This window comes from Ursus americanus, chromosome 5 (assembly GCF_024610735.1).
Source record: "Ursus americanus isolate L20-20 chromosome 5, mUrsAme1.1.p, whole genome shotgun sequence".
NCBI lineage: Eukaryota > Metazoa > Chordata > Mammalia > Carnivora > Ursidae > Ursus > Ursus americanus.
In genome coordinates, this window is record NC_142131.1 from 12,112,980 (window position 1) to 12,125,393 (window position 12,414).

The 12,414-nt window shown below is 39.9% G+C and overlaps 1 protein-coding gene across 4 annotated transcripts in view; it reads right to left on the reverse strand.

Moving 5' to 3' along the window:
- RGMB (repulsive guidance molecule BMP co-receptor b) overlaps nt 1-12,414 on the reverse strand; it is a 1,123,009-nt gene that overhangs the window by 116,353 nt on the left and 994,242 nt on the right. The gene's annotated exons all lie outside the window — the stretch shown is intronic.

A 12,414-nucleotide genomic window follows, 5' to 3' on the forward strand; every position in this document is an offset into this window, starting at 1 on the left:
TCTGACACTGGAATATGTTGCAACTTCCTTACCATGGCTTTTGAGACACTGAATCAGGCCCCCAGCTATTATTTCTTTAATTTCCTCTTGTGTCTGTCTCTTCTTCCCTATACTTGAGAAACATTAGTCACTGGATACTTCCCTAAGGACGCCATCCTCTTTCCTGCTCAGGCTGTTAGCACATGCCGTGTCTCCAGCCTGAAACCTCTTCCACCTTTTCTTCACAGGGCTGTCTTCTTATCATCTTTACACTTCTGTTAAATAGCACATGCTCTGGGAGGCCTGCCCTAATCACGCTGTGAAAAGCACAGCCTTCCCTTCTATCGTAGCTTCTATATCTTTATTCCATAATAACTTTATAACTTGTAATTATTTTCTTTCTTTTTCCTTTTTTAAGAAAGATTTATTTATTTATTTTAGAAAGAGAGAGAGAGTGCGAGGGCATGGGGAGGGTTTGGGGGAGAGACTCTTCAAGCAGACTCCCTGCTGGATGCCAAGCCCAACCAGGGACTCGATCTCATGACCCCTAAGATCATTATCTGAGCCTAAACCGAGAGTCCAATGCTTAACCGACTGAGCCACCCAGGAGCCCCTAGTTTTTCTATTTACTATTTTGTTTTTTGTTCGTTAATCTACTCCGATGGAACATAAGGTTGGGAAGTCAGGGTCCTTCTTGTTCACCAGGCAGTGTTTGTCACATTGACCTCGATTAATCAACAGGTAAGAAGTGAATGAACGCAAGGAGCCAAACGACTCTCCGAGCCGGCCTGCCGCTCCTGTAATTGAAGCACCGCGCACCATCACGCTGGTAAGCTTTTTGGCATAAAGTGAATCTCATATATACATAAAAGCCTAGATGATCCAAATCAAACGCATCTACTGTTATTTTATAGAACTTTACAAGTCACATTTGACAAGTTTCAGATTATTCAATATTTTGACCTGAGTGAGTTTATCTCTACGATGCCTTTGTTAGACTGTGGTTTAAAAAAAAAAAAGTCCCAAAGAGCTCTTCATTGACCTGGGGTCTTTCTATTTAGTGGGAAGAAGTGAATTCGATATTAGGAGAATATGGCAGCAATTATCGGTGAGAGAAAGATGTGTTCAGAGGGGCAGAAGCAGGCATGTTACCTGCAGAAGATTTGGGGAACCTGAAATCCACAGGATGGCAGGGTGATCACTGTCAAGTATCATTGATCCTCAACATGTCCGTGTTTCCACAGTGAAATCTAACCAATCTAAACAATGGACTGTTCATGCCATGACAGCTTTTTGTTCTTCCTGTGCGTTGTCACCGAAACTGTTTTAGGTGACTTTTTTCCCTTACTAATACACGGCATCCTTTATTAGATTCTCTCATCTAAGGTTAGCTCCCATGGAGGATTCTGCTGTTAACTTTGCCTTCCCTTTGAACTGCATCTGAAATTAAGCTCTTTGAAATATCTTGATATTCTAGCTGGTTGCATTCTGAAGGAAACATAGAAAATGTCTCTGTTGGGAGGGAATGATGTTTTAAAAATTTCAGGGTCAGTAGAAAGAGAGGCAGATAGCCAAAATTTGTATTTTTGCTTCCAGAATTGACCTTGATAATTCAGCACTAAAATGAATTATTTGTTATAACTGAGTCATTCTATAATTTAGTCATTCTATAGAAGAATTCTATTTCATTGTCATATAACCATCATTCTGTTTTCCATGTTCTTCTACTAACGATTTTTTAAATGCCATACAATTTGTGACTAATATATTGAAATAAAATGTGGCCTCTTAAAGCAACAATGCTGACATCATGTGAGACTTATTTATTTACGCCAATAAACTAAACAGTAGGAGATATATCGATGGGTGGAAGGAGAGTTGTTAATAGGTTTAAGTAGCTTTGCTGAGATTAATTGTCATGATTTCTGCTTTAGGTTTTATCCAAATAAGAGATCCTTCTGGCAAGGTTCAATGGTTGTGTCACAGACTTCTTTTACACATGCCTTTAATATTTTCCTTATACTTAAATTATTACACCAAACATGTATCTATATGAATGAACATACATCCCTGCATGGGGATTTTCAAAATTGAGTATGGTGCGGTGGTACTTTGTAAAATTGCAGCTGTCCAATCCCAAATTGCAGACTCAGATGGAGCAGAGGGTCAGGCTTCTAAAAATAAGCTCTCTGGGGGATTCTGAGGCCAGTGACTCATAGTCCATTTTGAGAGATCCTGCTTAGGTGTTACTTTTGGAAGCGAGGAAAGGGATCCTAACCTTTTGATGATACCATATAGGGTCCCTGGGAATTGGCCCCAGAAAGTTAGAAAAGCTGCTTTCAGAGAACTCTGTTTCCCAAGTGTGACCTTGTTTCAGACACCCTTCCTCTCCAGAAGTTGTCTCCAGGGTTAAAGGAGGGCTGCAGTTTTCTAGGTATTGTCAGGGCAATAGCTGCCAGTTGGCTTTTGGAGAGCTAATTGAAGAGCCTAACTGAGAGGCTCCAAAAAGATTATAATAGCCTCTCCTATTTAATATAAAAGAGTGCAGTTTTCCAGATGTCATGAAAAACTACATACATGCTGAAATTAAAATAGCTTCTTACAGATACTCTGATCGCAAGAATTGGAATTTGAGTAGATTCATCACGGCAGAAATGTTCGGTTTCTTTGTTTCTGCCTCTGTATCCAGTGCCCCTGTGTTGCAGGAGCACTGAGCGCTTGCTGACTCGTCCTCGAGATTTATCTAGCCCTCTCCAGACTGGACATCCCATTTGTTCTGAAGCTCTACCTATCATTCAACAAGTATAAATGTTGTGGTGTCGGTGTTAGTGTCACAGAAGGCGACAGAGCAAGGGAGAGTCAGAGTGTATGACCTGGAGAGGTGCTGGTCAGTCCAGCTGTGGTGAAGTTTGGGATGACAGCTGGATGAAGCCAGTGTGGGGACTCAGGCTCCCTACTTACTGTTTTTATCTGAGAGTAAAACAATGAAAGTGAAGAATAGGAGGGCCTATTATCTCTATTTCCTTTTTGTTTTCCTTTGAGAAATTTAAATTTAATTTTTTAATATTAGAAAGAAATTTAACTGTTCAATGTTAGAAGCAATATTAGAAAGCAATTTTCAATATGGGGGGGTGGCACCTGGCTGCTCAGTCGGTAGAGCATGGGACTCTTGATCTCGGGGTTGTGAGTTTGAGCCCCACGTTGGGTGTAGAGATGCCTTAAAAATAAAATATTAAAAAAAAAATTAGAAGAAAGCAATTGGGAAGAGAAAAGCAAACACTGGAAGAATAAAATGGTCCTACAAAAGAAATGTTTTACTGAACTATTGCAACTGTATCTGATAGCCTTCTGGAAAAAAGAGAAACCATAACCCAGTTCTCTTTTTGGATCCTGTTCACCATTTGTCTTATGTTTAAATTTCAATAGGTATATATTTTTTTTGCCTTTTATTGCAAAGGTCTATATTCACTATTCCTATAGGATTTTTGAAGGTAGCAAAGTGTTAAATGAGGTGTTGAAACTGTAAAAGAACACAGGCTTTTCAGTTCTCATTTAAAACCTACCCCATTGAAGCACAGACTCTTCTTTTCTACATTCACTACAACATAAAGGACAGAAATGAACTATTTCATTTGTCTGGCAACATTGGCTAGGAAGTTGGAGTTTAAAGAAAAGGAAGTAATAGACTTTCAGCCGAATTTTACTGCTAGAGGATGGCCCAATAGAGTGTTTCCTCTTTCTTCTAAGCACAAAGAGCTAGGATTTAATTGCATTATAAACCATTTCATCAACATAGCCTTGAAATAACAAGCACCCACATGCTTTGTTCTCTTCTTACCATAATATGTCAGAGAGTCAGCTAAAATTAAAAAGAAAAAAAGGGTTTTGAGATGAAGAGGCAACCAGCAAGTTAATATTCCTAGAGAAATAGAAAGAGACAATCATAAATAGGATCAGAGCTTTCTCTCTTTTGTCCTTTTCTCATAGGGAGGAACTTGTTACAAAAATGAGATTGATTCTTTTGTGGGATCTTCAACAGGCTCTAAAAGGATAAATGGAGCGATGGGTATTAATGCCACCCTACCTCAATCTAAATCCAGTGTATTAGAGAGAAAATGGAAGAAAATCGAGATGGACAGGAGTTTGGAGTTGACCTTGGCTTAGAAGGGAGAAATTGAGGCCTGTGTCTCTTTCTCATCTAGCTCAAGAGCAATCTGGGACAAATGTTCAGTGTCCATTCCCTTCCTTCCTGGCCCCCCGAAGGAAGTCTCTTTGGAGGAATGTGTTCATTTATGTCGTTACCACAGCAGAAATAGATCTAGTTCTTCCTAGAGGCCTTTTACCCCTAATATAAAGATGAGTCAAGAGCAGTATCTTCTTTTTAATGTTCAAAGTCTCCTCTCTGTTCTCTGTGGATCTTCACTGTTTAGCTGGAAAAATACAGTGGTTAAACCTGAGGTTGTTCAGCAAGAAAGTTCACTTGTCAGAGCTCTTTAGTGATCATGCCACCCAGCACCTGTGCACCCAAGTTCTGCTAATGGCATCCTGGATTATTGCACCCTTCATTCCAGGCTTGGCCATATAGTATGTAACATTGCTCAGATTCCCATGATTCCTTTAGGGGCAGGCTTTGACCCAATCACAATGAAAAGATTTAATGAGATTCTTCCTACGACTGCTGGGCTAGAGACAGTAGTGATTTCCTGCTGGTCTTGGGTAAGCCTGGCTATGAGGCCAGATCACCTGGAGACATTCTGATAACAGGAGGGGATGTTTGAGAATGGAGCCAACACAGAGGCATCTGGGTAAGGAAGAAGAGAGGGAAACTGTATGCTGAGGACATGGTGTGAGTTATTTGTTATGTTCCTTCTGGAGTTAGCGCCTGTCCAGCTCTTGGCCCTCTTGGTTATGGAAACTCATAAAGACAAATTTCCTTAAACTAGTTGTCTGGGTTTTCTGTCATTTGCCAAAGAATGAAGCCTAACTGAGTGAATTCTAATCCCGGCTCAGTCACTTTGTATTTGGTCACTTTGGACAAGTAACTCATCTTCTATCAATATTACTTCTATTACTAGAAAAAAAAGCACACTAAAATTACCCACTTGATAGGTTTTTTTGAAGCTTAAGTGAGGTTGTGCTTGTCAAGTGCCTACCTACGGTAAATGCTCAATAAATATTAACTATTGTTACCATGCAAAAATTAAATTGTACCACAACCCTAATATCCAGGACAAAAAAATTTCTCCAAAGAACCTTAAAATCCGAGTGTCCTTCTTTTGCTAATATGACACAGTTTCTTATAATGCTAAAGGGTCATTCTAGTTCAAATTTCATTCTTTCTTTCTCCTTATATTTGATGGAAAGAGTTAAATTCCTTAAGCCCAATAATTGCTACTTCCTAACTTCTCAGCTCACCCCAATATGTGATGCTGACTTAATTGAAGTTTGTGGTAACAGAGAAATGTGCTAATAGAGAAGATCTTGAGAAATGAGATTTTTCAAGATGATGGTATTAGAGGTTGACCATAAGCAAATGAGGATAGCAAATATCAAAGTTCACTGATCATGGTATGTCCAGAAAAGGTAAATTTCAACCTTGGTCATTCTCAACAGATGACCTGGATTAATGAAGGAGAATTCAAGTGGTAGGGGTGCTCTCTACTCAGAGTTCTGTCTTCCACCATCTTTTCTTTGACTCGACTTTCTAAGCTTTTACTTTTATGCAGATGATTCCCAGGTGTATCTCTCTAAACTTTACCAAATTCCCAGGCCCAGTCTGTCACATCTCCAAGTCTCCTCCAAATCTCTGTTGGATCTTTCCCACCTTTCTTTACAGGAATCCAAGTGGCTCAGACTCCTGGCCCATGATATCATCTTAGCTTGTACTTTACACAATTGCCAATGCTGTAGATCCTATCCCTCACATCCATTGCTTTCTTTCAATTCTCTGTGTCAGTGTCCCGGATTAGGTCCTCTCTGCTTCTTCTTCTTCTTTTTTAAAATATTTTATTTATTTATGTGAGAGAGAGAGAGAGTGCGCACACACGCACAAGTCAGGGAAGGGGCAGAGGAAGAGGGAGAAGCAGACTCTCCGCTGAGCGGGGAGCCTGAGGGGCTTGATCCCAGGACCCTGGGATCATGACCCGAGCCAAAGGCAGACACTTAACCGACTGAGCTACCCAGGAGCCCTGGTCCTCACTGCTTCTTGCCCTAGATTTCTTTTCTTTCTTTCTTTTTTTTTTTTTTAAAGATTTTTTATTTATTTATTCGACAGAGATAGAGACAGCCAGCGAGAGAGGGAACACAAGCAGGGGGAGTGGGAGAGGAAGAAGCAGGCTCATGGCAGAGGAGCCTGATGTGGGGCTCGATCCCATAACACCGGGATCACGCCCTGAGCCGAAGGCAGACGCTTAACCGCTGTGCCACCCAGGCGCCCCTTGCCCTAGATTTCTAACTAGCTTCCTTGTATCCTTACACTATCTATCTAATTTATTGTCTTTCCTCCTTCCTTTTCTCTTTTTCTGTTATTTTTTCTCTTTTCATGTTATTACTTTCACAGTGTGTCTTCTAGAGAAAAATATCCACCCCATTATCTCCCTTTCTAGGAGCCACACTACCTTTGGGAGTAGCCCCCAAATTTTGGATCGCATGGACCAAATAAAATAAAAATATACATGGGATTCCAAAACACTGTTGCCAGTTTTTATCTTGCCAACTAAGAGCATTAGAGCCTCCTACCAATCTGCCATCTAGTCTTACCATCATTTCAAAATAGCAATTGCATTTGATTCCAAATATAGGAAAGATGCAACCCCATAATACAGGAAAGACCTTTGATTTGAAAGCACTTTGTTTCATTAAAACAAAACAAAACAAAACAAAAAACCCTTACAAATTGTCTTTATTTTTCTCATTTCTCACCAGTCTGGTCAAAACTTAGACTGAAACCATCACTGGTCCCTGGCCAGCTTTTAGAAATCACTGGCGTGCAGAATAAAGTAAGAATTCTGAGCATAGCATTTGCGACCCAATCCTATACGAAGCTTTGGTTTGTGTAGGCAAAATATAGTTCTTTATTGTTTCACAATGCATTTTGAAAATTCCCTCTTCCATGCCTTGCCCATTCTCTTTTTTTCTGAATTACAAGCTTCTTAATTATTCCCCATGCCCCTCAATTCTCGAGGCATCCTTACTGAGAACTGGCTCACATGCTATCCTTCTCCCCATAATGGTAACTCTCCCCTTCATAGTTTCTCTCTCCTTTTGTTCTGTGCTCCATTACACCCTTTTTTACGTTACATATCCCACTTGCCATGTGTTACAGTGTTATTACTTACGCACAGTTTTCTCTATGGGCAGGAACTACGTCTTATATCCATTAATATGCTGCAGAGGAAGTATCTGTGGAATTTGGGTAGAATCCTGGAATCTTATTTTTATAGGAAATGTAGTTTTTAAAGATAGAAAAATAATATTGTTCATAGTGTCTCATTCAGTATCAGTGGTCTAGAGATGGAAAATATTCCTCAGCCAAAGGAGGAGGATACCCACGAAGCCATGGGAGCCCAAAGAGCCCATAGAACGAGGTGGGAAGAGGGAGAGTGGCCCTTCCAAAGGAAGGGCAAGTTTAGAATCCTGTGGTTATTTCTGTCTGGTTGGCACTGGATAATGTGAGCTGAGGGTTGGTGAGAAAGTCCTACAGGGAGGCGGGTGGCCAGGTTTACCTAAACTGACTTGTAGACGGACATTCCTACGTAGTCCTGCTGGCTGATTAGGAGAAATGCCAAGGTAAGTGTAGAAGGCTGACAGGAAGACAAACAAAAGTCAAGCCATGTGCAAGTGAATTAAAACAAAACAAAGCACAACACCCTTTTCTGGCAATTCATTTGATCCCAACATATTTATTCCAAAGAGAGAAGTGCTGTGTCTGTCTGATTGGGAAAGAATTAGCAGCTTAGAAGGCTGTGAAGGATTTTCCTCCTCTAAATATGATATTTCTTGACTCTGCTCTGTTTCACAAGGAACACTGTAGTAAGACACAGAGGTAGGGAGAAAGAAAAAAACGTGTGAATTCAAAAGGAAATAAGAGTTAAGCCTATTTTCCCCGACACACACATCGCAAAATGCTAGTTTTTCCAAATGCCATTGCATTGGAAGTCTGGTGGACTAATAAGAAGGTCTATCTATCCATGTATCATCTACATTTCATCTGTCTATTTAATTACATGCTTGCTAAATGACTGGCACTTTCAGTCAACTTGCTCTCCCTCACACTGAAATTCTATGAGATCGGGAAACTGCCACTATATTCATCGGGACAGAATGTTTCTTGTGGAATACTCTGATTTGGCACCTGCTAATAGATATTGTGGCTGCCTGGAAGGTCCTAAATTTGTTGCATAGATGCTTAGAGGTGTCTCTGCCTGACCAGCTTGCTACTGTATAAAGTAGAAAGAATAAATTTGAGAAAATCCATAGCATTTATCTTGATTCACCATTGTGGGAGCAGAAGGCTGTGTAACAGTAATGTTTACAGGCTATGGTTTCAAATACTGTGGCATGTTTCATTGTGCTGTTGAAAAATATCGACCGTGAACATCGTAATGAGTTGAGTAGGATCTGAACCATGTCAGACAATTGAAATTCTAACAGAGCACATGTTTTTACAGAGGCTGCAGAGCTTTGTTTCTAGATAGCTTCGTTTTTATTGAATCAACAACTGTATACAACGTACATGCTGAGTCTTGTTTTTCCATATAAGTCACAAGGCTTAATTAAAAAAGAAATACAAACTACGTTTCTAGAAAACGCCATGACCAATCATTTCTTACTTTGTTATTTGGGATTTGTACGCTAACCTCTAAGTGCATAAATATGTATGTACCTGGATTATAGCATGTGATTAGGTTAATGCATTTTTTTCTCTCCTAACAAGCGAAAGCTGAGCATAGCCTAGGAAGAAAAGTATTCACTAATGCTCCTGGCTATTGAAATCATCTAGAGTCTGATCAGAGCCGTCTTCCCAATGACTCAGGCAGGGCGTCATGGTTTTGCTTGAATGTTTGCTTTAGTTCTCTGATACAATCCCCTCTCAGGGGTCACCTCTCATCATCCACTTAGCTAAGATGATGTGAGCAATGATGAATTTCACTTCCTCCGTCTTTCCATCCATATGAGGTCTGTAGTACACGTGATGTTGCAGGTGTTTTAAAGGGGGAATTTGGGACTTGAAGAAGTTCCTATTTGTTAGCATTTTAATGAACCTGGAATAATTTTCTTTTGGAACTACACTAAGTTACCTGTTTTAAAGGACTGAATGTTTGTGTGTCTCTCCACCAAAGTCATAAACTAGAAGCTCCAATGTGACTGTATTTGGAGATGGGACCTCTAAGGAAGTAATTATAGTCAAACGAGATCATGGGGTGGGGGGTCCTGACATGGTTAGATAAAATCAGTGTCTTTATAAGAAGAGACACTAGAGCTCTCTTTCTCTTTCCTCCCTCTGTGTGTGTGTGTGTGTGTGTGTTTGTGTGTGTGTGTAAATGCAAACGAAGAGGTCATGTGAGCACACAGCAAGATGGCAACCATGTATACGCCAAGAGAAAAGGCTTCAGAAGAAACCCTACCTTGCTGGCACTTTGATTTTGGATTTCACAGCCTCCAGAGCTGTGAGAAATAAATTTCTGTTGTTTAAGCTTCTCAGTCTATGATATTTTGTTATGGTGCCCCAGGCAGATTAATACAACTGTAAACTTGTATGAAATGTGAGAAAATATGAAATTTAGGGACAAGGGTGGCTATGACACATTATCAGGGTGGTAATTAAGATCTCAGAAACTAGAGTCAGTCAGAACAGCTTTTCCATTTTCCTTGTTTTGTCACCTCACCAGACTTCAGTTTCTTCATTTGCATAATTGGAACAGTAATGGATTCTACTTAATGAGATTGATCATATGTGTAATAGAGTCACGGCAGGCCTTAAGTGCTCAGTTAATGTTAGCTGTTATTACTATTATTATGACATGAATATAGACAAAACATTGTGTCAATTTCATGTACTGCAAATGAACAAATGTGCTTATTATCTTTTATAAACTAAAATCACAAATGCTATACTCATAAAAGATTTGGTACAATTCTGATTTAATGTGAATGAAAACTAGTTTTTCTTTTTCTTTTGGAATTGTGTTGGTGGTGGAATCCTTTACATTTCTGAATTTTTTAAATAGCATACTAAAATGATTTTTTTTTCAGTATGGGTCCTATAGTGTCTGTGTTAAATACTTAATAACGTATTCCTTATTCTAAAGAATAATTACCTGTTTCTATAGCAGGATATTCAGAAACTCATTGAAAGTAACTTCTCAAAAGTGACACTGAAGTCACACATTGAGGCATGTGGAGAACACCAGAGTTCCAGGCAAAGGTGTTGGAACACTGCTGTTGTGTCAACGAGAAATGGGCAGAACTGGGGAGGAAGTGTCCCTCCAGCCAGTCTAGCCCCACTGGAAAAGATAAATCTGCAGAGGTTTAGAATCAATCTAGACTTCTGAAGGAATGCAGCTAACAAACCTTCTGGGGATCTGTCTACCTGGAAAATCAGTTTCTTACTTTACTTGGCAAAATTCTATTTACTGTTAATAGAATTATGTGCAAAAGCCAGTAAAAGAGAAAAAAAACAGAAAGCCCATCTTTTCCAGATTTGCGAAAGATTTATGGTTGATGGTTAATCTAACACCACAAAAAACAGTTTTTGATACGGGTCAGTGGCAGGAGTCCTGCCTTGGAGTCGTGGAATGTTTCCACAGACTTTTATTAGACAATGCCCTTTCCTGAGAAACAAATTAATTTAGGAAAGACCAGACAAATAAACTGCTCTCCTCGAGAACGGGCGATACTGCAGTGAATGGCCTTCCTTAAGTGAGGGTCTGGGCACAGCATGAAGACTAATGAATTCCTTAGTCTCTTTCACTCTGGAGACGTGTACTTTGATTAGAGTCTGGGCTGTTTGCAACAGTTTATGGCTTCATCCCTGTCTGAGCTTTGTAAGAGGTAAGACACATTGGTCAGTATTTCTCACAAACTGAGTGTATCTCCTCCAATTATCGCAGCTACAATTGACACCAAGCAATTGAGAGGAGAAACTAATTTAACCTTCAAGCATTTCAAGGTGCTTTTTAAACTGCTTAATGTAGATCTCGATATCACAATGATTGACAAAGTATTATCAGTGTCACCATAGGAACCAGAAGTGTTTTACATAGTCCTAAAAGGATCTGACACATTTTTCAAAGCACAGACCCCACTGTTACCACCTGCTGTTAAGAGGTGTCAGTTCTTCCGAGTCTCTTATCTCTAGCAGTCCTTGATCTTCATATTTTAAGATTTGTTTCACTGGTGAGAGGAAGAAAAGCCCTTTTCTATTGTTCAATAGTTTCATTGTTTCTCTCAGCCTTACAAATGACAGTTGAGGTGCCTGCCTATCCCATTTGGTTTCTGGTATGCCTGTAGTTCATGACCCCTTGAATTTTAACAGGCTAGCTAGAACACTGCCAGGGAGCCCAGGACACTTAGCAGGGCAGATTCGAATTGAAAGCCACAGTCCCACTGCCAACCCAAACGCTCCCTTTATGCTGAACTCTGGGCAGTTGGGACTCGTACAACAGTTGACACCTTTTCCTTCAACCTGGAGAGTGGCATCTTGAGGGTAGAAAGCAAAGGGCCTCTCTTTCCTGGAGGCCATGATGTAGGATTCCAAAATGTATGTTTGCTTCTCCCCTCTACTCCCCACCACCAAATGTGCAGGATCAGCTTTGCTCTCCCATGAATTCAAAGAATCTTGTTACAAAAGGCAAATATTTTTCTTAGGGTGAGTAAATAAACATAACAAATCTGAGCAAATATCAGTTCATAATTCCTTTGGTGCTAAATTCCATGTGCTCTAAAGCTCTTTCTTGAGTTCGGGTAGAGAGGTTTACATTTTTCGTCCGGGTGATTTTTCTTTTTTTGTTACGTGAATTAAGGCAATAAAATTAACTAGACTGAGGTTGGATGAGGCTAACTAATTAGTCTACAGCCATTCTGCAGCCTGACTTAGGCTGTCTTGACTGACGCTGCTAATTCGCCTCATTTGGTGACCAGAGTGGGCAAACATCCCCCTGATGTGAGAAGTGACTCTGAAGTCAGAATTATTCGGACTACGTTGTTCAGGGACACCAGTCTCTCTCTTTTGTCTTCCCCAATCTTTTTTTTGAAATATTCCAACCTTGCAGAAGTGTTGAAAGAATAGCACAATGAACACTCATATACCCTTCACTTAAATTCACAAATGGTTAAATTTTATAACACATGTGTGCTATTTATCTATTATCATTTATCTATCTATCTACATAAATATGTATCTTTTCCAACTTCCTTTTTTTCTTTGACGCATTT